Here is a 22,435-nt window from a genome sequence, read left to right on the forward strand (position 1 = left end):
ATAGATAGATAGATAACTTTATTAATCCAATTAAGGGAAATTGGTTTGTCATAGCAGCTAGGTAAAATAAGATACGTTTGTCACATAAATAAAATACAGCAGCAAGACAATGAGGTAGAATAGGGGTAAAATAAACAAAAAGGTAACAAAAATAGGTATTAAATGTATACACAAAAAGAGAAGAATTGGTTACTTTAAGATGTAGCATTTATGTTAAAAATATGACGTGTGCAATACAGTTTGTAGGTTTAGGTAGTTAAATAATTGAATAGTGCAGTTCTATGCTGTTAAGTTTGACCAGCCAGATGAATTGTAAAGTCTGATGGCACAAGGCAGGAATGATTTCCTGCTCCTTCAGACAGCCGGGTTGTAGGAGCCTGTTGCTAAAGTTGCTCCTGAGATTGTCCAAGGACTTGAGGAGAGGGTGGGAGGGATTGTCTATAATTGCCAGCAGTTTCGGCAGCATTCTGTCCTTGACCACCTCCTCCAGGGTGGGTAGCTTAGCGCCAACAACAGACTCAGCCTTTCTGATCAGTCTATTGGTGTCCTTTGCTTTGATGCCAGCGCCCTAGCACACCACAGCAAAGAACAGAATGCTCTCAACAACAGACTGATAGAACATGTGGAGCATCTTGTTGCGTTGAAAGCCCTGAGGCTCCTGAGGAAGTAGAGCCGACTCAAGCCCTTCTTAGATGGTCTCTGTCTTTGTGGACCACTCTGGCTTATTGTCCAGCATAACACCCAGGTACTTGTAGGATGAGATGATCACCACATCTGTCCTACAGGTGCTCCAAAGTTACTTGTCAGACGTTCAGACACGTACCTCCGTAGTCTGACAAACTGTGGCCAGCCTGTGAGGTAGTCATCAATCCCTGCAACTAGGGGAGCGTCCACCTGCATATTCTCTAGTTTTGCCCTCAGCAGCCTGGGCTAGATGGTATTGATGGCGCTCGAGAAGTCAAAGAACGTGACTGTGGTGTTAGGTCTGTCCAGGGAGGAGTATGCCTTCTGCAGCAGCTGTATTATTGCATCTTCTGAGCCAGCACCAGTCTCTCCATGGCCTTCATTATGTGAGAGTTGAGTGCTATAGGCCTGTAATCATTCAGTGCCACAGGATGTCCTTTCTTGAGCACTGGAATCAGGCAGAATGCTTTCCATAGCACTGGGACTCTTTGAAGGTGCAGAGTCAGGTTGAAAAGGTACTTGAGTACTCCACATAGCTCTCTCTCGCACAGGTCTTCAGAAGTCGGTGGTGGATGCCGTCTGGTCCAGGAGCCTTTCCCTGATGGAGCATCTCCAGCGCCCTCCTCACCTGGTTTGCTGTGATGTGTAATCCCATCTGTGGGGTGGGGTCTGTGGTGGGGGTTTCCTCTGGAAGCCTGTGATCTCCCTCATTCCACTCCAGACGTCTCTAATGTTCATTTGTAGTCTTTCTTTCAGTTTCCTTCGTCTTTGCTTTCTTTCAGCCTGTGTTTTTTGTTTTTGTCTTTTATCTTTGTACAATGTTGAGTTCTGTTCGGCCTCCTGACCTGAAGGCCCTCTTCGTTTTATTGAGAAGCGCTTTCAGATCACTGGTAACCCATGGTTTGTTGTTCAGGTAGCAGCGGATCTCTGTATTGGGGATGGAGTTGTCCACACAGAACCCAATGTACTCAGAGATACAGTCTGTAAGGCCATCAATATCACCACCATGTGGTTCATACAGAGCATTTCAGTCTGTCGTGTGCAGGGCGTCACGCAGTGAGGACTGTGGGAAAATGGACTCCTGAGGCCAAGGAATGATTATTTTGAAAAAAATTCTCTCCGGATGAACCTGCTTTTCACTCTGGAATCAAGTGGTGGACTGACCAACAAGGCCATCCCAAAAACATTTGTTGATTTCAGCATCTTGTAGCATTTGTAATTTTTCTATTTTACTGTTGATAAATTGAGTTTTTCTGGGATTTGAGCTACTGTTCAGATACAACATGGAGTTCGAAGCTGTCACCTTAGTCTCTGGGAACTTTTAGCACTTGTCACTATTTTTAGAAATTTTATAAACTATAAGTCCTTTAAGGGTGGCGCGGTGGTACAGTGGTTAGCACTGTCACCTCACAGCAAGAAAGTTCTTGGTTCAAGCCCGGTGCCTGCATGGGTTTTCTCCGGGTAATTTGGCTTCCTCCCACCATCCAAAACATGCACGTTAGGTTAATTAGTGGAGTGAATGTGAGTGTGACTGGTTGTTTGTCTATATGTGTTGGCCCTGCGATGGACTGGCGATCCTTATGGGGTGTACCCTGCCTCTCGCCCAGTCTCAGTGACCCTCAACGGATAAGCGGTATAAATAATGGATGTATGGATAAGTCGTTCAAACAAAAATAATATCAGCTTTAATTGTTATGAAAATCATTGTTAATTTTAGCCCTCAGTGTGTACATATAAGAAGCTATGCTATGGATTGTGTTACACAGTGAGTAATTTTATGAGAAAGTAGCTGTCCAACTCTGCCTCCAACATGTCTCGCTGCCTTAGATCAATCCCAATCAATGAGGCTGTGTTTGTGTTTGCGATCAATGACATTCCAACAATACGAGGCCTTGATCCTTGCCAGAAAATAAAGCCTGAACCTTGCATGTGTCGACTGTATCGATCCTTTCAACACACATATCAATTGACCTTCATATTGTATATTCATATTGTCCGCTGTAACACCAAGCACTTTATGGCTTCGTGGTTCATAAATGTTTTCTGATGTGTTAGGACCTAAATGACCATATCCCAGACTCATTTGTTTATTGCTGAAACTGGTGGAAGCCTAATGATGAAAAATGTCTTCAGGTCAATAAAACATAAAACTTTATTACAGAATAAGACTGAACAATGAGGCTGAGCATAGAATGGTGTGGTTGGGATTTTAAAACATGGCTCAGCCTGAGGATCTGCTGCATCTTCAGTCACACAAACACATGCCTTGATTTTTTTTTTTTTATTGTATTTTTTTGGTCCCTCCCTCACCACATCACACCATATCCACATCCCGCTTTACTGTTGGACATCTGCTTACTGCTTAATTAGGGACCCAGTAAGTCCTACATTCATCTTAGTAGTGTGTTCTGGTGTGTGTGTACAGTGTCATTACTCAGTCCCTGGGCAAATTATTAATGTCTGTTGTTCCAGTTGTTTTGGGCTCTGGAGTAGTGGGCTCACAGGAATCCCAAGAGAAATTATTGTGTTTTTTCCCAAAGAGAAGAGGGTAAATAAAGAGGGAAGAGAGACAATGCAAAAGTAAGAGGAGCGCTGCCAAGAGAGTGCAGAGGAGCAGATAAGAGTGTACCTTGTGCCGTCTGGAAAATAAATCCTCAGGCATATATATTTATATATGTGCATGTGTCTATAGTTTGCTTTATAGAAATACCATTTCAATATCTCTCTTTTTTCTGCTTTTCTTTTTTTTTTCTAAGGAGGGTGTATTTTTCTCCAAGACTGTCTTTTTCCTTCCTTGCTATTTCCTTTGTTCTTCTGAGCTGAAACTTTAGCTCGGAGCCATAGTGCAGGCACAGACCTTCAGTGAGCGATGGATGGGGCCAGCTGAGGAGCGCACAGAGACAGCGTGATGACAGGGTGATAAGGGGGGGATATACAGGAGAGACTTTTGAGAAGTCAGAGAGGAAGAGAAGAATTAAAAAGAGAGGGAAGATTGGTGGATGTTGTGAGATGGTGGTGTGTGACAATACATGGATCTCATTTTACTTCTTTTTCATCACATCTTAAAAAACTAATTCTGTCTTCTCTCTGACTTACTACTGCTATCTGGTATAAATAATTTGAATTAACGTTATTTCCATGTTAAGGCTGTGATAAAGCTAAAATGCATGATTATCAATATACTTAATTACTTCACTTTACTTTACTTGAAATAACTAATTTGGACGAGAGAGTTACATAAAACAAATTCACATTTTGATCATATTATTATATTGAAAGCTGCATCATGTTATTTTGAAAGGTCCATTCTCAGCCTAGCCATGATGCAGTAAGTGATGCTGCATTCAGATGACTGTAGACTTGGGAACTTCTGAGTGGGAACTTCCATGGTTCAGAAAAACATGTGCTCACATGATCAACTAGGAAAACAACACAGATGCCCATAGTAAGATCTTTGCTCTGTGTTGTTGTATTAACAAAGACCACATAAACAAGTTAATGCAGCTGCTTGTTGTGATTGAGTAAGACAGAAAATGTCTAAGGTGAATGTGTATCAGATAAGACAAACATCTTTGCAAAAATTGTAACGATGGCAACTTTACCACTATATTTAGAATGTAACTATATGACATACAATAGTAAATGACTTGTTAAAAGTAATTAAATAGCATTTGCAAATAACACTGTCCCTGTCGGTCACAACAAAGGATGCCATGATTCTAGCTGTTTTAACAAAACATCTGATATGTTCATGCAATCAAATACTTTTTTCCGAGTCAGATCTTGTAATTTCTGACTTTCTGACATGTCATGAATGCAGCATGACTGTGAAGTGATAACTCTGATGCAAATAGGAGACTGCTGAGCTATTAACCTTACGGACAGGTCATTTATTTAATTGGCACTAGCACTAGTTTTGCACTGTGCTGAATGCCACAGTTGGAACAGCAATATCAACAGTTATACAATACATACTGAACAGATCAAAATTAATTAAATCAGTAAAAGAATTTGTACTTTCTACTTTTTAGAGTTTTATATGGCAAGTAAAGAGTCTTTGTCCTCGGAAATGTGGCTTATAAATGATTGAAACAAAATGTTTGGGGTGTTAATTATGTGAAGGTTTTCAATCAAAGTGTTTGGACTTGAGTGCAAAACAGCAAACCCTCTCACATTACACAAAATCATTTGAACCGTTGCAAATATAAAAATATTGACTAGTGCTTTATGTTTAAGAACATAAAGCATTGTATTACAGAAACTGATACTCTCTTCAAGTGCCATTGCTCTTCCTCACATCTCTGTCTGACTTCAGTCAGTTGTTCTCATCTCTAGTCCTTCAGCAACACAGTAAAAGCACAGTACAATGTGTGCAGTCTTAGATTGAGTGATCACTGATGTTTGGGAGAGGATATACTATTGTCTACATACACTTGGGTAGCTGAATGAGACACAGAGAGGTGGAGTGTGTTTTGCCATTGAGAGTGTGGGCACAATAATGAACCTCCACCTAGAAAACATCAGTTAATCATTGTTGAAGGTAGGCTTTTGTCCAATGTCCCCCATGTGCCTGTAGGTTATTATGGAATGATCTAACCTTTGCTGCTATCATCTAATTATTCATTACTTCAGTACATAGTGTCCAAAACTCCTCCTTGTAACCCATAACATTAACTCGTATTATCTCCCAAAAGGCCTAAAAACACTACAAGATGTAATCATATAGCCAAGCTGCTTGTGGAGCATGTCCTATCATTCGATGTAAGATCTCAACACGTGAAAGTCAGCGGTGAAATGTTTAGAGAGCCGGGCTGTTATTGGACTTTTGAATGCCTGTATGGCTGTTACACTGGTACATTATGTGCATGTTCCCTCCACTGACCTCCACTCATGGATGTAATTGGATTTCTGGGAAGTGCCACTACACGTGCATACCTAGACATATAATACAGAACAGGTGCACGTGTGAAATGCACAAGGCTCCATTAAATATGATTATACTTTCACTTTTGACAGACAAATAGCCAGAGAGGCACACTCACTTTAGACAGAGTGTTTTAGAGACAGGGATGTGCAGTGTCAGTCACTTCTGGGGCATCAAAAACCCATTTCTGAATGCTCAAGACTGAAGAAAAAACATTTCCGTAATCCAAAGTTGTTATTAGTTAAGACATGTATCAATGTTAAGTAAAAGAGAGGAAAAAAAGGTCATAACAGCACTGCCATTTTTGTAAAGGCAAGAAAAAAGCTCCACACCACTTTAAAGTATGCCATATTCAAGAAACTGAAGGGATTGGAGAGGGCAGACAAGGAGGGGTAGAGTGATAAGAGGAGTGAAGATAGGGTGTTTGGGGTAGAGGGTGGTGAAGGAGTGGTGAAAAAAATAGAAGATTTTTTTTCCTCAAAAACTGGGCAATTGAAAAGGAGGAGAATGTGATGAGGGATTGTTGGAACTGGAAGAGCAGGGAGGGAAATGGAAAGAGGTTACAGTATGAGAGGGAAAACAGGCAGTGGAGGAGCTGAATAGCTGAGAAACTGGTTTCAACTGGACCTAAATTTACATTCATTCATTTGGCGGATGCTTTTGTCCAAAGCCATGTGCAAAAGAGGAACAATACAAGCCACATACATTTACAAAGAAGCCATCGAGAATAAGGGCCACAACACTCAGGTCTTATGTTCCACCTGACACACGTGATGCAAGGATGCAGATATATAAAGCACTAAAGTGTCTATCAAAAAACATTTTCCTCAAAGAGAGGGGACTTTTACATCAGGGATCTGAGTAAACTTGACCTCAAAGTCCAGTTTGTTTGATCAGTGTGAACACTGCACCATACCCAGGCACAGATCAATGAACAAGCTTTAAAAAGGTGGTCTCTAGTACAGTTCATGTGTACTTAGGTACAGTTTTCATAAAATGTGAAAACAAAATATGGAAGTGGACTGCTGCACAATGTGTAGTGTAGACTACTCTTCTACTTCTTTGTGTTTATTGGTGATTGTGAACCAACTAGGTGACTACTGCCAACTACTTTATCAGAGTGCGTAGATATGCAAGTGCACTTGGGTACGGAACAACGGCTCTAATGTAAAAGCTGACCAGCAAAGGAAAGGCGTGCAGAACCGTACCTGGTTTTTGGGTGGAAACAGCATTTCCTTTATTCTGTCCCCCATAATCAACAAAACACTCATTAATTAATTAGTGCAAATATTACAATGCTCATTTTTTTAAATGAAAACCCTACGAGAGTTTTTGAGTAGTTTCAAATGGTATACTCTTATAAGCATTTCTCTATATTTAACTTTGATGACCTCTTTAAATTCACAAAGAAAAAGGATGACAAAAACCTAGAGATACAGCCACACAAGAGATAATATCTGGCATGTGACAGAAAAGTAATAGGAGAAGTTACTGCTTCTATAGGGTAATAAAAAATACATCTTAACTCTTTCAAAAAGCACCAAGTAATGACTTTAAATCTAAGACTTTAAACTCTGAGGTGAGTTGTGAAGCCACACATACAGGTATAGGGAGCCATAGTGAGTCATGACTGCAGCACCAACACAAAATTTGAATAATTTCTAGGGAAGACAGTAGGAGTAGTCTCTCTGGAGGGAAAGGGGAGCCTATCTCATCTCTGCCTCTGGTCACCCCCCACCCCTGGGTGGCTTCACTTACAGTGGAGCTTCTGTATGGCTTTGTGTTCATCCAGTTGAAGATATCCAGGTAAACCTCTATCCAGGTTTTTTTTTTTCCCCTAGAGCCAGCTCATGGTCCACTGTGCCAATGTGCCACTGTGTCAGTAAAATATTTAAAGCAGTTAGAATGAATATTTTTACATACTTCATCACTACTAATTGTTGTTACATCCAGTTGTTTTACTGTTTTGGTTCATTCTCATCACTCTCAGACACCTGAGTTATAAATCAAACTGAGCAACTGATGTTAAAACATTTAACCATTATTTGTATTCCAGTGTTTGATGGCTGAATTCAGCACTGTCTGCCAGCAGAGGCAGATGAGCAAACTAATTTGTTTGGAAACTGAATGTGTGTGTGTGTAGAAAGTAACAAATGCTGTGAAAGACTGCCTCTTCACTGTTTTCTCTTCCTCTGTCATCTTTTAATTTTCATAGATACACTTCCTCTCCCCTGTCATCTTTAACATACACTACCACACACCCAGACTTGTGTTCATTTCCTGGAGACTAACAATAAACATAGCCCTTACTTCCCTAACCCCAAGCCTCACCTTAACCATTGACCATTAACCATTGCTTCCCAAGTCGACTGGCGCCCTACAGGCCCTGCTCCCCCTACACAACAAACAGCACAGTGAAATCTCTCATCTCAATTGTCAGTCAGATAAAACCTGAGCATCAGAGCATCAGTGGTGACACACAGACCGAACAGAACAGTCTAAACTAAACTATAGTGAAATGATTTCAGTGCTAACAGCAAAGTCATTACTTGTAAGTCATTTGTGTTCTCTGTCTGCACTGTGTTGCCCATTTTAATTTACTGTGTATATGGGCACAGATTTTACGGCTTGTGTTTCTGTGACCTGGTTCTTTTGCAGCTGTGTGACTGTATGTGGTTATTTGGCTGGTGTGCCAGGCTGCTATACTGCTGTGTCCAGCAAGCTTGTTGTTGTTTTTTTTTTATTACTTACTGTGTGTGTGTGGTTTAACTTTCATGCTACCGTGGTTGTATCAGCTAACTGCATGTTGTGTGCGTGTGTGTGTGCCAGGTTGTAACCATGCCCTCCACCAGGTGTTATGATTTTGTTTGTTTGCACTGGTGACTGTACTGTCATTTAACAAGTAATATTATGGTTGCCAATTCCCGCTGGGTTATGTTTTTGTTTTTTAAAGGAAACCACTAGTAGTATTAAGTAAATTAGCTTGCAAACTGGTCTCTTCTCCTAGACAATTTCACTCCTTAATTTCAGCTGGCATCTACATTCCACCCCCTGGCAAGAAATGATGAAATGGGATGCTTATCAGAGGAACACATTGCAGAACTGGACACTAGACATCGCAACTCTGCAATCTTCATTCTCGCTGATTTGTGCTGGAACTAGTTACCTTTCTAACCCGCGAGGACAAAATATTCAATCTTTTTCTTTTTCAGTATTTTGCTATATTAAGGGTACATCTCGCCTGAAGCAGTTCTGACCAGGCAGTTATTCAGATTGTGCTGTCTGAATTTCAATCAAGCTAAATCCGATGTGGACCCCAGAGGAAACTGAAAAGCTTGGAAATTGCAAAGTAGGAAGGCTTCACATTCCTGCACAGCCACTCTCTGGGCTTTCTGGCCTCCAAGGAAAAGGTAACAGTCCTCCATTGACAGCTGCCATCACTTCACCCCCATCATCACTGAGAAAGAAGAAATCAAGACCGAAACTTCTTCAACAGCACAACATAAGGACTGCTGACGGCCTCAGACACAACACCAACCAGCATCTCCTGTCTCTCTTGTCCATAAGCTTCTATTCAGTTGAACTTTAATGGCTTGAGGCCAGTCAAGCTAACCACAGTTAAGTTGTAAGTGCCTGGCACTCTCCTGTCTGAAAGGTGACACAGACCTGCCCCTCAACTCCTACAATTTTGCCTACATTGCGAAATAATCAGTGGATATTCCTGCCAAATGGACCATCACACTGTCCTGCAGTGCTACACACCTGTCCCCTACTGTATGTCTGAATCATTCTTCCTGACTTCATTGGTGACATCTTCCATATTATGTCTGTGGTAACATACTGTTCCCTCTGACAGAAAGGGGGCAGTTTGTTCACTCGGACCCTCTTCTGGCCCAAAACATTTTTGGATTTTTATCACTTCCTTCAGTCACTAAAGTCTGTATCACCCACCACTTAAGTGGGTTTATAAAGAATGATGCATCACAAATATACAAAATAATAGCCACACACTGCTGTCTTATTCTCTGCTCTTCTTTTGTTCTACATGGGCCTCACAGTGTTTCAATTAAAGATGTTCTTTTTCACGTAAAGCTAATGATGTGATGACACATTGCAAATTATCGGTGAAATAAGTCATTGATATGAGGACAATATGCCAAATTTATTCAGTTAATAAGAGTGATAACACAATATGCATGTGAGTGTCACATGTGACTGAGACAGCAATGTGTGGGTATCTTTTGTGCAGATAACTGACTCTTCATTAGGCCCTGCTCCCACTTAGTTACTGTTGCTATGCCTGTCAAACTTTCCCCTGTACCTCTGCACACATGCAGTTTACCATGATAATGGTGGCAGATATGACTGACTAACTATGATATAGTAGCATCTTGGCTCCACAATTGATGTTCTAGTCCTAAATGTAGCTTCTCCTAATAATACCTGTAATGTCACATGTAATGCTACATGTAATAATATGCTATCTGGCAAGCTAGTTGGGCATGCTAATGTTAGCAGCTTAAATTAGACCACACAAATACAATGTCTAATTTGTTTTCTATACATTTTCTCTTATGCTCTTTGAAAAAACACCACTCTCCTAACTGTCCTAACCAATGATCAATTATAGCACCATTCCTGCACAACAAATTTATGGGTGAGTGTGCTGCTTGATGATTGCCTGAATAATCAATCACTCTGGATGGTTAAATGTATCAGCTGTGAAGCTAACAGAAGAAGACCTAGTGTAACTGTCACTGAGATCCTCTTTCCAGCAATATAGAAAAGGTTTAAAATTCTACTCTCCTCCAGGAATCAAAGACATCCTAACCTTCTCAGTCACTGTCTGGTTCTGTTTATCCTCTGCCTACTCTGCTCTCTTTTGGTTTCAATCAGCTGTTACTCACACCATCATCAACAAGGAAAAATTGTTCTGATCCTGCAAAATCATCCACCTAGTTACTGTCCCACCATCTTTCCCACACATATGATCATATGTTGTTACAAAAAATCCCCCCAAATTTTCTGTAACTTTGTGCAAAGCTGTTAGTGAGTTGTTAATAGGTGCCAGTGGCTTCAAAGACATTAATCTGATACAGTCAACTACAAAGTTGGAATACACTCATCACAAATACTGGTAAATTATCAAAAGCTCACAGCAGACAGACTTAAGAGCACAAAATAGATCAAACAACAAAATGAGAATGAAAGACAGAGCAGCACTGACATATCAACAAATTAAAACAGCACTGTAAAGACGTGTGTGTGTGTTTTCGCATTTATATCAGTTCCTCCCAATTATAAGCTGTAAAACATAGATGTATTTTATGTATTTATGTATTTTAAAATGCAGATGTGGATACGTAGGTGACTATGTAAATGTTGCTGTTCTTTTTTGATTTGAGTCATTGAGCTTTTTGTGTTAGTTCAGGCCTGCTCTGAAAACATTATTAGGATGCGCTGTGCTGCTGATCTCTGCTCTAATCTGAGAGTAAAAACTGAGCTGCTGATATCCTGAGATGCTGAGGGAGAAGTTTGTGTTAAAGCATAAAATGTGACCTTATTACTAAAGGATTTAGGAGAGAAGGTGGTGAAAATGATTAAGTGTGGCTTCTAACGTTTTTGACATGTTGGAGGCCACAGTGAAGCAAGATTTGGACAATGTTCTTGAAATTCTTCAGAGCAGAATTTCCATCTCACACTGTATTAGTTATCATGTTGAGAAGGTGAAAATTAAATGAAGACAGTCACAAAGCTTTAATTACACCAAAGAAATTCACACTTTGTTAGTTTGCTATGGAAATACAATGAAAGGAATTCTGTTTTCTGTTCTTTGTTCTTGTGTGAAGGTTTGGGTTTCTGCCTGGTTAATCTGATCAATTTGAGGTGACCCTGCTCTGTGTGTGTTCCAATACATCAACCATGTTATAGATGTCTTCATTTCTTATTGTACTTTGCAAAGCACGTTTTGCACACACGAGACACACACATGCACGTGGACACCTACATTCTATTGATCCATGTTGCTGATGCTGTTGGACCTTGTAATAAAGCTGCTGAAACAGACTGAAGCTTTTTTCTTCTCCAAACTTTATCCCTATTACCAAGTAATGACCAGTATTGTCCCTATTAAACTGCTCCTTCCTCTTGTTTAATGTGAAATGTTAATTCCTTATAACCCCAAATGACTCTTTTGCCTGTTGTATCCAAGAGATTAAAAACCCCAAAATAAGATCAAAGCTAATAAAACATCTTGCCTCACTAATGTGGCTGATCTTTACTGGCCTGTTTCTGTGCTGCCATCCATCCATTTATTTCTGTTATGAACACAGAAGTATGGAACAAAGAGAAACTGTGCAGCCTGCAGACCTCAGCTGACCTGGGCCCAGTTTCTGATGTTTAAGCACTAGGATTATAAAAGTTTCTCTAAAAGCACCAGATAAAGCAGATTTTAGCTCTCATGAACAACCACAGAACAGAGCAATAGGACAGACTAAACATGGCCTGCAGTACAATTCATGGTCAAATAGGACGGGCATTGAGGAGAAAGAAGGTAAGGTAGAATAAAGATTTACAGATTTATAGATATAATCAGAGCAAAAATAACAATACCCTCAGACGTCTGCACTATATGCTATAATCACTGCATTTGAAAATTATGAAAATGAACCTGTCCGGGCATCTCAAGTTATATAATAATTATATGACATTATAAGTGCAATGTATAGTTAGTCCAGGAAAAATGTCAATATACATATATAAGGAACCAAGGCAACATAAATAAGGAATAGTGAGAAAAAATGTCATATGAATTACTGTGGCCAAAAAAGTGATTTAAGTTATTTTATAAAATCTAAATGTTCAATGTGACTCCATCCAAATGCACAAACGTATTTGATTGGATGTCGATAAGTCAGTCACTGTGTTCCACGTCATCTAAAATGGACTGAATCGGAAATAATTATGGGCAAGTAAGTTTACATATCTGAGGAATTGGTCTTAGTATAAATTAACAAACAAAACAAGACAATGTGCACCAACACACCGAGGCAGCCATCCGCAGCACCATCTTGACTTAATTAAGACTTAAGAGCCACACAACCTTTTTCAACAAACTTGACCAAGGAGGAAGAACAAGGTATATGTCAATCTATTAGTTATATTCTTACAGTACATATTTTGTGTTTAAACTGTGTTTAAAGTAAACATGAGATGTTGTATGTTACTTATTCACGTCAAAATATCTTACGAAAGGTTTAGAGCCTTTACACAAGATTTATTCAAACAAATCTGCCTACTGAATCAGTCAGTGGATCTAAATGTCACTGGAAAGGAAATAGGGAAACAAATAGGGAAATACTGTTTTGATTTATTCTGACTGTTCTGATTTGACTGTCTAATGATACAATCAGCATATAATACTGAGTATGTACACAAAATATTCAACTTAGGAGACTTTGAACACGCCTCTCTGGACTGCCCCTTTTTTTTAATCAATGGTTTTGTTTAAAAATACAAAATATATGTGCAAAATATATAGGGTTTTAAAGCATCATTTTATCATTGATATGACTTAACCATTCATAAAAAAAAAGAAACTGACTCTTTATTGGCATTTTACAATTAGTGGTTTCTTGCATTGAGATTCTCTGTCCATTGGGATGGGCAGAAAAAATAACACCTAAGTATTTTAATCAATTTTTGATTGATGAAGTTCCTGCATTTTACTCAGACAGTTCAAGTGAATTAAATACAGTGTACACCACAATGTCACATGGAAGTTGGGGGCAGTGTGTGTGGACTGGTAGACTGGAGTGCTGGTTCCCATTGTTACAAGAGTGACCCAGGGGTTATCATGCCACTCAGTCTCCCAAGGAAAGTCATGAGAGTTTTATACTGAACATTTTAAAACTTGCAAAGAGTAGGAGTTTTGTTAACTTGAGCATATTTTCTGCTGAATACTGAGGAGTGTACAGAATGAGGCAGATGGTAGTTGTTAAGAATATTGCTTCGTCAGATACAGTAGATTGCACTGTAATTTTTTTTTTTACCATTTTTTTTAACTAATAAAATTTCAAACAACTCCCTATTCAACTCAGTTAAACAGAGCAGAACCGATTGAATGTGACACACTTTAAAAGTCATATCTGCAAGTACTAGTCTCCATACCATCCCTTTCTCATTTGAAAAGAAAACATAATTTAACTTTCTCAAACAATTATACTCTGGGGAACTTCCACAATGGCTAAGAGTGAAGAACAGACCTTGGAGACTGATGCAGCAGCTTTATGTTTGTTTATCTACGCTGCGCTTTATCACAGTTTACATCACATTGTTGCAGTGGTATTTCACTTCGGTTGCCTGCAGCACACATACAGTCGGTCCACAAATATTGGCCGTCTGCAGCTATGTCATTGCTTTTAATTTGAAATTGCTCTGTAAAAATCACATTACATTTCTCACACGCACATAAACTATGTAGGTGTTGACTCCAAGTTTGATTGTTTTCTGTATTTATGGCTGTTATTTTGTGCATTTTCTATAGCTGATAACAACTCTCTCTCTCTCTCTCTCTCTCTCTCTCTCTCTCTCTCTCTCTCTCACACACACACACACAGATCACTAAGGCAGCCAAACTGCTGTCTGACTCCTTTTGGGAGATTGTTACAAACATGTGCCCTCTACAGTAAAATGTAAATTTCCACAACAAAAGCTCGGGATCAATGGGTCAATCGGGTATTTGACACATTTTCAGGAAAAAACAGACCCTAACAGGCATCACCTGCTGTGTACCCAGCATACTGCCTTGCCCATGGGGCTCTGGTATCGATCAGCCTCTCTTTTTTACCAAACTCCTCAAACCTCAGTCATCTATCTCCTCCTCTATGTGTCCCTCTCTCTTCCTCTCCCCCCCTGTCCCTCTCTCTCTCTCTCTCTCTCTCTCTCTCTCTGAATGCCCCATTAGTGCTGTGAACAGCCGTCAGGGATGCCCGGGGCTGCTGGGTAAAACACTGAACAGAGCTGACAGGAGAGAGGGAGGAGAGGGCAAGAGAAGAAATGTACTAGAGTGATGAGAGCAGAGAGAGGGGAGAGATGTAAACTGGATGGAAGCATCATCTTGCTATGCGGATGTTGGAAGTGGTGAAAAAAAGTATCCACACAAACACAAACACACTGTACTCTAAACTATATACTCTATCTGTAGGTAGAGATACTGAGTTTGAGTTTTCTGAAACTTTTTCACCTACAACCCCTTGACTTTTTTTTTTTCTTCAATTTTTCCTCAGACAACTCACTCAGCCGTCTTTAAATTGACATAGTTATTTGGGTTAGACATGTCAGGAATAGTTTTGTCAACGAGGGTCTGCTTTTTGTCAGAAAAATTTGGTTGGCTTGTCCTTTTTCCTTTTATGCTGCTTTATCTTCTTTCCTCTCCCTCTCAACTGTTGTTACTTGCTTCTCTCTAAACCTCAGTATTGACTCTGACATCATCTTCCTCCTCCATTAGAGATGATATTTTGTAGTAAACATAAGGCTGCCTGAATTAATTTTTGAAAAATAAATATAAAGAAACATTCATAATGATGCATAGCTAATGTTTATTTATTGATATGTTTAGGCAACTTGTTGATATATTTAGGAATGTGTTAGCTTTTTACAAATTTAGATCAAAACCATAGTGTTTTTCTGACCTTACCTTAGTATTACAGTAGCTGTCAGAGGTATTATAGCGTCCAGAGTAACGTGATACCAGGCTCTCAGTTTAGAGGTGGTATCACAACCAGCAGTGATGTCACGGTATACACAGTCACACTTAGAAGTACACTTCTACACCACTGCAGCAAGGTGAGAAATTTAACCGAAACCAACACTGGTCAGCAAAATAAAGATCCTGCTGCTGTTACATAGCAGCGATATGGAGTGAGATTTTTATGACTGTATGTTTTCTGTTTTCTTGGACAACTAGCAAATGAATATGGGTGCAAACAATGCAGGTTTCAGATTTTTAAAAAATCAGCTTTGAAAATATTTAGGAAGAAAATGCTATCAACACCTATGTAAGACCTCAGGGATACACACAATGCATTCTGGAGAGAAACACAACTTTTGTCTGTTTACAAAAAATTTCCACAGAGCACCTTTAAGTTGGCTCTTAGGATGTGACACTTCCTGGAGTATAAAAAGAATAACATTGAAAGTGAACATAATCCAGATAGCAAGAAGTTTTCTTCAAAAAGTTATTTGGCAAAGTTTTAATTTTAGCACTATATAAATATATTTTCTAGGAGACAGGTTTGCTAATTAACACCACCAACATAATTTTTTGTCTGTGTCTGTGTAAGCATGCTAAAACAGGTATGTGAGTGTGTTCTTGCGATAGTGACAGAAAGTAGACTTCTGTTCATTTCTTACTTGACATTTCAAGATATCACATCTGTTGAACTAGCCAAATATGTTTGGTATTACCATAAATGCCATAAAAATGTATAAAAACTATATCAGACATTTAATACCCTTATCCTCCCTCTGTATTTCTGCAAGTGTATGCTGTGTACTGTATGTGCAGCTGCAGCAGAGAGTAGATTAATAGGTCTGGCTGTGAACTAATGGGACCTGGCAGTATCCTGCTGCTAGCTCTTAAGGGAATACCTCTCCTCTCCTCTCCTCTCTTTCTTTCCTCTCCTCTCCTGTCCTCTCCTGTCCTGTCCTGTCCTGTCCTCCCTGTAAAGTCCAAATTAATCTCATCTTTCCAGACCTTCCAGATTCAATCTTATTCATCTCAATTTTATGTTCCTGTATTAAAGACCCCAGTTTCCAAAGGACAGTCTCAGATAAAATGGCACATTCATCTGAAATCTGTCATGTGCTTGAACTCGCTCTCAGCTGGGATTTTAAACATCTTGTATCCGATGACTTACATGATACGAGATTACGATAGCTGAGATGTTGTACATAGCTGAAACTCGTAACTAAGACTAGTTGATTAAAGAGAGAACAAATTTCGCATTTGAATGTTCACCAAAGTTGAACACCTTGAAAATCCACTGGTTGTGTGAGTCCACTGGAATGAAATGATTTTGTCATGAAAATACTGGTGCTGGACTTTTTAGGGTAATATCTTTTTATCTTATGAGGGATGTCTACAGGACATACAGTACAGACACTTTCTGGGAGAGCAGGAAGAGAGAAAATGACACCTCAGCCCTGATCCAGGACTATGTATTAATATTACCTGGGTGTGTGTCCATGTGCATGTATTTGCATGCTAATAAGCAATGCTTATGTGCATATTTGATGTGTAATCACCCAATCCAACTTTTTCACCTTTGAATGTTAATCTCTATACTGACATCGCTTCAAATGCAAATGTCATTTTTGCCGCTTGCTGACTTTCAAGTTTGAAAAAAGGAAAAGAAATAAAAAGAAAAAAGACTGGAGCAGAAAAATAATTAAATAAGCGCAACTGAAATTTTTGTCTGACAGGCTCCTTCTCCCTCTTTGGCCTTTTGCGTCCTCCAACATGAAAGACTTCCATTTCACCCATGAAAGATCAACAGTTTGAAAGAGATAGCTTACTCATTTTCCATTACGTAGTTCAACATTCATTGCAGACAGCTCACCTTTGCCATCAAAGGGGAAGGGGAGGGGTCAAAGCACACAGTCACCTTTGACAAAAATCTGGTCAGTAATGAGTCTGCACATAGGGACAGAATGCCACAGACTGAACTCTCTCAGCACTAACGACAGACACTACTCACGCTAACCAAGAAGTAAAAACATTGCTTATGCTGTTAAGCAGAGGCCGATAATATGCAGTGCCCACCACAGCTGCAGAGGTACCCTTGAGCAAAACATGGCTCTATATGTATGAGTGTAATAGTCCACAGTGCACTTGCAAGTGTCAGTTAGCAGGGTGATAAACAAGTTTCATTTTCCAAGCTGACAAGTGGCAAGTAATATCCTCAGTAATGTATGATCAACATATCAAATGTTGCTCTATTCAGCAGCTACCTTCCTTTACCTTTACTGACACATGCACAGTGGTCTCATGGTGCATATTAGCATCCAGAAACAGATATTTTTCTGTCTGGTAATGTTCTGTTGTCCTGTGTGAATCTGGTGTTTAATAAAAACAGAAAAATGAAATAATAGATCTTCTGAAGGAATGCAATGCATTGATTATGCCAGCATAATCATGGGTGCTGCTGCCTTTTGTGTGCACGTGCAATGCAAGCATCTGAAGGTGAATGTATGAAGACTCTAAATGCTACATCTCCTGCTCCAGTGCATTTGTCCTTGCTGTAACTTCAGGAGTACAGGTGTCAAAGTCTTTAGGATTTGTCCTACACCATGGATATCTGCAACTAATTTTGTTGCAATCCATCCAGTAGTATTCTAGCAATAGTATTTTGCTAAAAAAACAGAAATGCCAATCTCATGGTGGTGTGAGATGCAAACCCTTAGATAGGAAGGTTTCATCATGCGAATCTGTATAAAATTTCATGTTAAGCCGTACAGTTGGTGAGATATTTCAGTCCACTTCTCATCCACTTCATTATAATGGGATAATACAGTACATTACATACTGTAAAAAGGAATCAGGTCTTCATATCTGAAAAAAAGTTATGTTTTTATTAGCGTACATTAAGGGCACATTTGAGACCACTGGGCTGTTGGGCTACAAGCAGGGAGTGAGGTAATAAAAATGATAAAACTTCTGCAGTAAAACAGCTGTTGTGAAAACGGGTTTCCTCTGTAGAAAATAGGCTTTGTATTTTCATTCTAACTCTGTAGGTAAAATCTGACTCATGGATGAAACTTTCATCAAATTTCTCTATTTGCAACATTAATTGTTCCATCGTATTTACTCTCCAAGTAACTTCTACACAAATGTTCATAGTTGGTAATGAGAACACTGTTTCTACGACATCTTAAAAAAGAAAAATAGTGCTCTGACACCTGGAGCACTGCAGCTGTGACACCCAGCAACATGTTGATGTTCCAACCCATCATTACTCAGTAGTTATTACTATATTATTACATGGTTACTCAGTACTAATGGGTTGGACCAGACCCATCTTTGAACTCGTCCTTCATTTTGATCTCAACTTCACATTTATGTTCACAGGTTAATGTGCCTGTATCTTGCACCATTGCTACACTATCACTGTGTAAAAAAAAAACTGTCCACTCCAAACTGTCTCTGTGGTAGTTCCCGCTACAGTAAGTGTAGGTCACACACACAGACACACACACACACAAAGTGAAAACAATACAAGCTCTGCTGTTGAGGCTGGTAATGAAGCTTGGAGTTTATCGTGGAAGCAGTGAATTCACAACATATACAGTCCATGATTTACACACCACGTTATTAAAACTGTATCCTAATCGTGTTGTGCTGCCTCCCACAGCATGAAGGGTCTCTTCATTTCTCTCTCTCTCTCTCTCTCTCACACACACACACACACTTAACCTAACAGTGCCAGACCTCACAGACAAGCAAGAGCCGAGTAAACATGTGAAATAGAATTCTAATTCGAGAGGTTTTTACCCAGGAGTCCTCCCCACAGGCTTCGCACTGACACTATGATGAATGGCTTTGTGTTCACTAGATGTGGTTGTCTACGTACATGTGTGATTGTGTGTGTAGTAAGGTTCGGGGCACTGAGGTTGTCACCCCTCAGAAAAAAACAACCCCCCACCCAGTCCCCCACCCCCATTAAGCTGCCTGTGGATAATTAAACCTAGTTCTGAAGAGCAGCCGTGCTATTACTTATTTACTTGTTTGTCTCGGATGATACATGAGAAGGGAGAAAATAAGGAGGGAAGCTTGTGGTGGATTCTGCCAAGTATGGCACATTCAGGGCCACGCTCCCATTTAATGGAATAAGAGAATGAGGAGAAGTCATACAGTTTCATATGTTATTGTGTGTATGTGTGTGTGTTTTGCATCTGCAATTCTAGTCACATACGCCTAAGTCCTGCTGGTATGTTAGTAAAGAATTCTGGACACTGATAAATTCTTGCCTGTACGTAATACTAAGCCTGTGACTCACCTGCTAAATAATGATGATGGCCTTGACTTGAGATTGACTCAGAAACAAATTTGGCTGGTGGGCTTGACTGTGGCGAAGAAACTGCTAGCGTAGCGTTGTAAACCTCCACTCTCCCCAGAAATCAGACATTGGCTTAGGTCTTTCTAAGAAACTGTCTCTCTACAGTTCGTCAACAGGAAGGATGACTCACAGAAAGACTGACTCTTGGCCAACAAATCTGAGTTACAACAGGAAAAGGTCAAAAAGATTTATCCCAGCTTTGCAGATGACTGTCTTGCAGGCACACTATGTTCAGGGTATGTCCACAGATTTTCAGTGATGTGCACATCAGGGAACTGTGAAAGCTTCTAAAAGCTTCAGCTTCAGCATGATAGATTTTGAGGTCTGCTTTGGATCATTGTCCTCCTCCTCTCCTGTGCTACTGGCTGCCACACAACCCAAAAAAACAATATTTCCACCCCCATGCTTACCAACTGGAAAAGGGGTGTACTGACTAAGTACTGACTTAGTAGGGTGTCCAAACTTTTGCAGATGCCAAAATTAGTTGGAAAACATGGAAAATGGCTCTTTCTCCTCTGACTGCATCCACTTTCCTATAGCAAGTTTATAGACTTGTTTTTTGCTAATATTTCAAATGTATTTAATACGCAATAGGAGTCACTTGAATGTGGTTTTGTACATATTTACTTTTTGTTTACAGGCTCAATAACAAATGTACAGCAGATCCATGCTATCACAAAGGGTCCAGTACTCAAAACAGCAAAATCTCACTGTTGTATGTGATACTACAGTATCTAATGATTTAAATATATAGAACCTATATGAAAGTGGTAGTTATCGTAATTGATATTTGTCTACACAGAAGTCTGTTTAAATACAAATAGATATCAAAACATTTGATCAGAAATAAAGATTCTATTACCGGCTAATTGGTTGAGTAATCCCACTCCCAATTATTCAGAACCCTTAGAAGAGCACAGCCCACCAACCAGAGGTCATGGTACTGTCAGGGACATTTTCTCTTTCTTATTGGCTTTTTTATTGACTTTCCTAAGATTACATAACAGCGAACAGAACACTGTTAAAACAAACCGAGTACAGCTCATTATTAAAACCATTAAAGTAAGCTCTACAAAAGCTATCAAAGCTAACTCTGATCCCTGGAGGCCAACATAAAATTACCTCATCAATTCGCAGGTTTCAATTCCTCTGAGCATCTCTGACAGAAGCTCAAAGAATGATAAAAACACCCAACAAACTATAGATTCATTATTGTGACCCCAGACTGTTAATATGGTCTGATTACTTGGATGATGCCTGCACAATGGGCATCCATAAGTGACAGTGGCTCAGGTACTGTATGTGCTGAAGTGTTCCTTGGTGGCTCAGCTGAACTGTATGTTTAATGCACAGCTCCCATGGTAAACCATTACTGTGTCTGCTGTTAGACACAGCTCCCACCCTGGGGAGAGCTGCAACCAATTAAAAGCAACCTTGAATGGGAGTCGCTCTCAGGGAAGAGTACCCGGCAGTCTGACAGGTGGACATGGGTGCCATGTTGGGTTTCAGCACATATGTGTGTATTTCCTGATGGGAAAAGAACTATAAAGAAGGAGGTTATTGTGTCGGAGTGTTTGCACATGGGATCTTTTGCGTGCCAGCTGTTCAGAGGAAAGGAGCATAATCAGAGGAGGGTGGGGGAATGAAATGGGACATCAACTTCAAGCTCCTGTCACTGTTATTTATAAACGGCTCGCTGTGTGCATTTTCAGGGCTGATGTACCTGTCACTCGCTCTCTGACAGTGAGTAATGAGCTCCATTCACCTCTGCATTTCATTTACTGGACAGACCCTCTTTCACTCCCATTTGAAGTTTCATAGTTGGTCTATATTGTTTTTCTTTACAGCCAGTTAAAACCAGTGGTTCTACGCAACATTAATGGTCACAGGTCTTAACCAATTAATGTGTGTTTCTTTTTGACTGGAGGCTACTTGCAAATGTTTAGGTTGACAACCTACAGGACATACATTCTACATGTAAACATCACTCAACACTCAACACAAAAGGCATGTGCCAGACAGTGATCGTCCAATCATAGCTTGGCATGGTAAGTCTGTCAAGCTTTGGATTTCCTCACATGTGTTGTAATTGAGGCTGTAGTAAGAATGATACTCTGCATTAAAAACTTTGAAATTTTCATATCTTTCAGCTTTTCCAAAACCAAAAACTCACAGCAATATTGTAAAATATGGATTAAACAGTATTTGCATTAACCTTTTGTTTCATTTTGGTTGAACTTTACAGTTTTAAATAAAGTTTTGGGGAATAATTATTACATTTTTGTTTGGTGTTCTCTTTTCTCACCTGCTGCAGTCTCCACGTGAGCTTTTTTTTTCTCTAGGGAAGCTTGTCTCCACATTTTGTTACTGTTGTTTTTGTAGGCTTTCCTTAAACATGGAGTTGTAGGTAAGTGCTGATGGCTTTTTGCTTTTTGGCCTCAGTTTTATAGCTGTGTGTTTTTGTTTTAGCGCAATTGCTTGTGCAAACTGTGTCCACATGTTAGTTGATGTGCAGTTTGACACCATGGGTAATTGCTTTGACACTTTGTGTCTGGGTAGCTGCCTTACTACCTACAACTTAACCAATGCAAAAAAGCACATCATTACAGGAGTAAGCAGAGGAGTAAGTAACTATTTAGTAGTTTAAGCCCCATTCATGACAAGCATATCCATAGCTTAGTATTTTCTCAGTGAGTGGAAGCTGGTGGAT

This window comes from Lates calcarifer, linkage group LG4 (genome assembly GCF_001640805.2).
Source record: "Lates calcarifer isolate ASB-BC8 linkage group LG4, TLL_Latcal_v3, whole genome shotgun sequence".
NCBI classification, from domain to species: domain Eukaryota; kingdom Metazoa; phylum Chordata; class Actinopteri; family Centropomidae; genus Lates; species Lates calcarifer.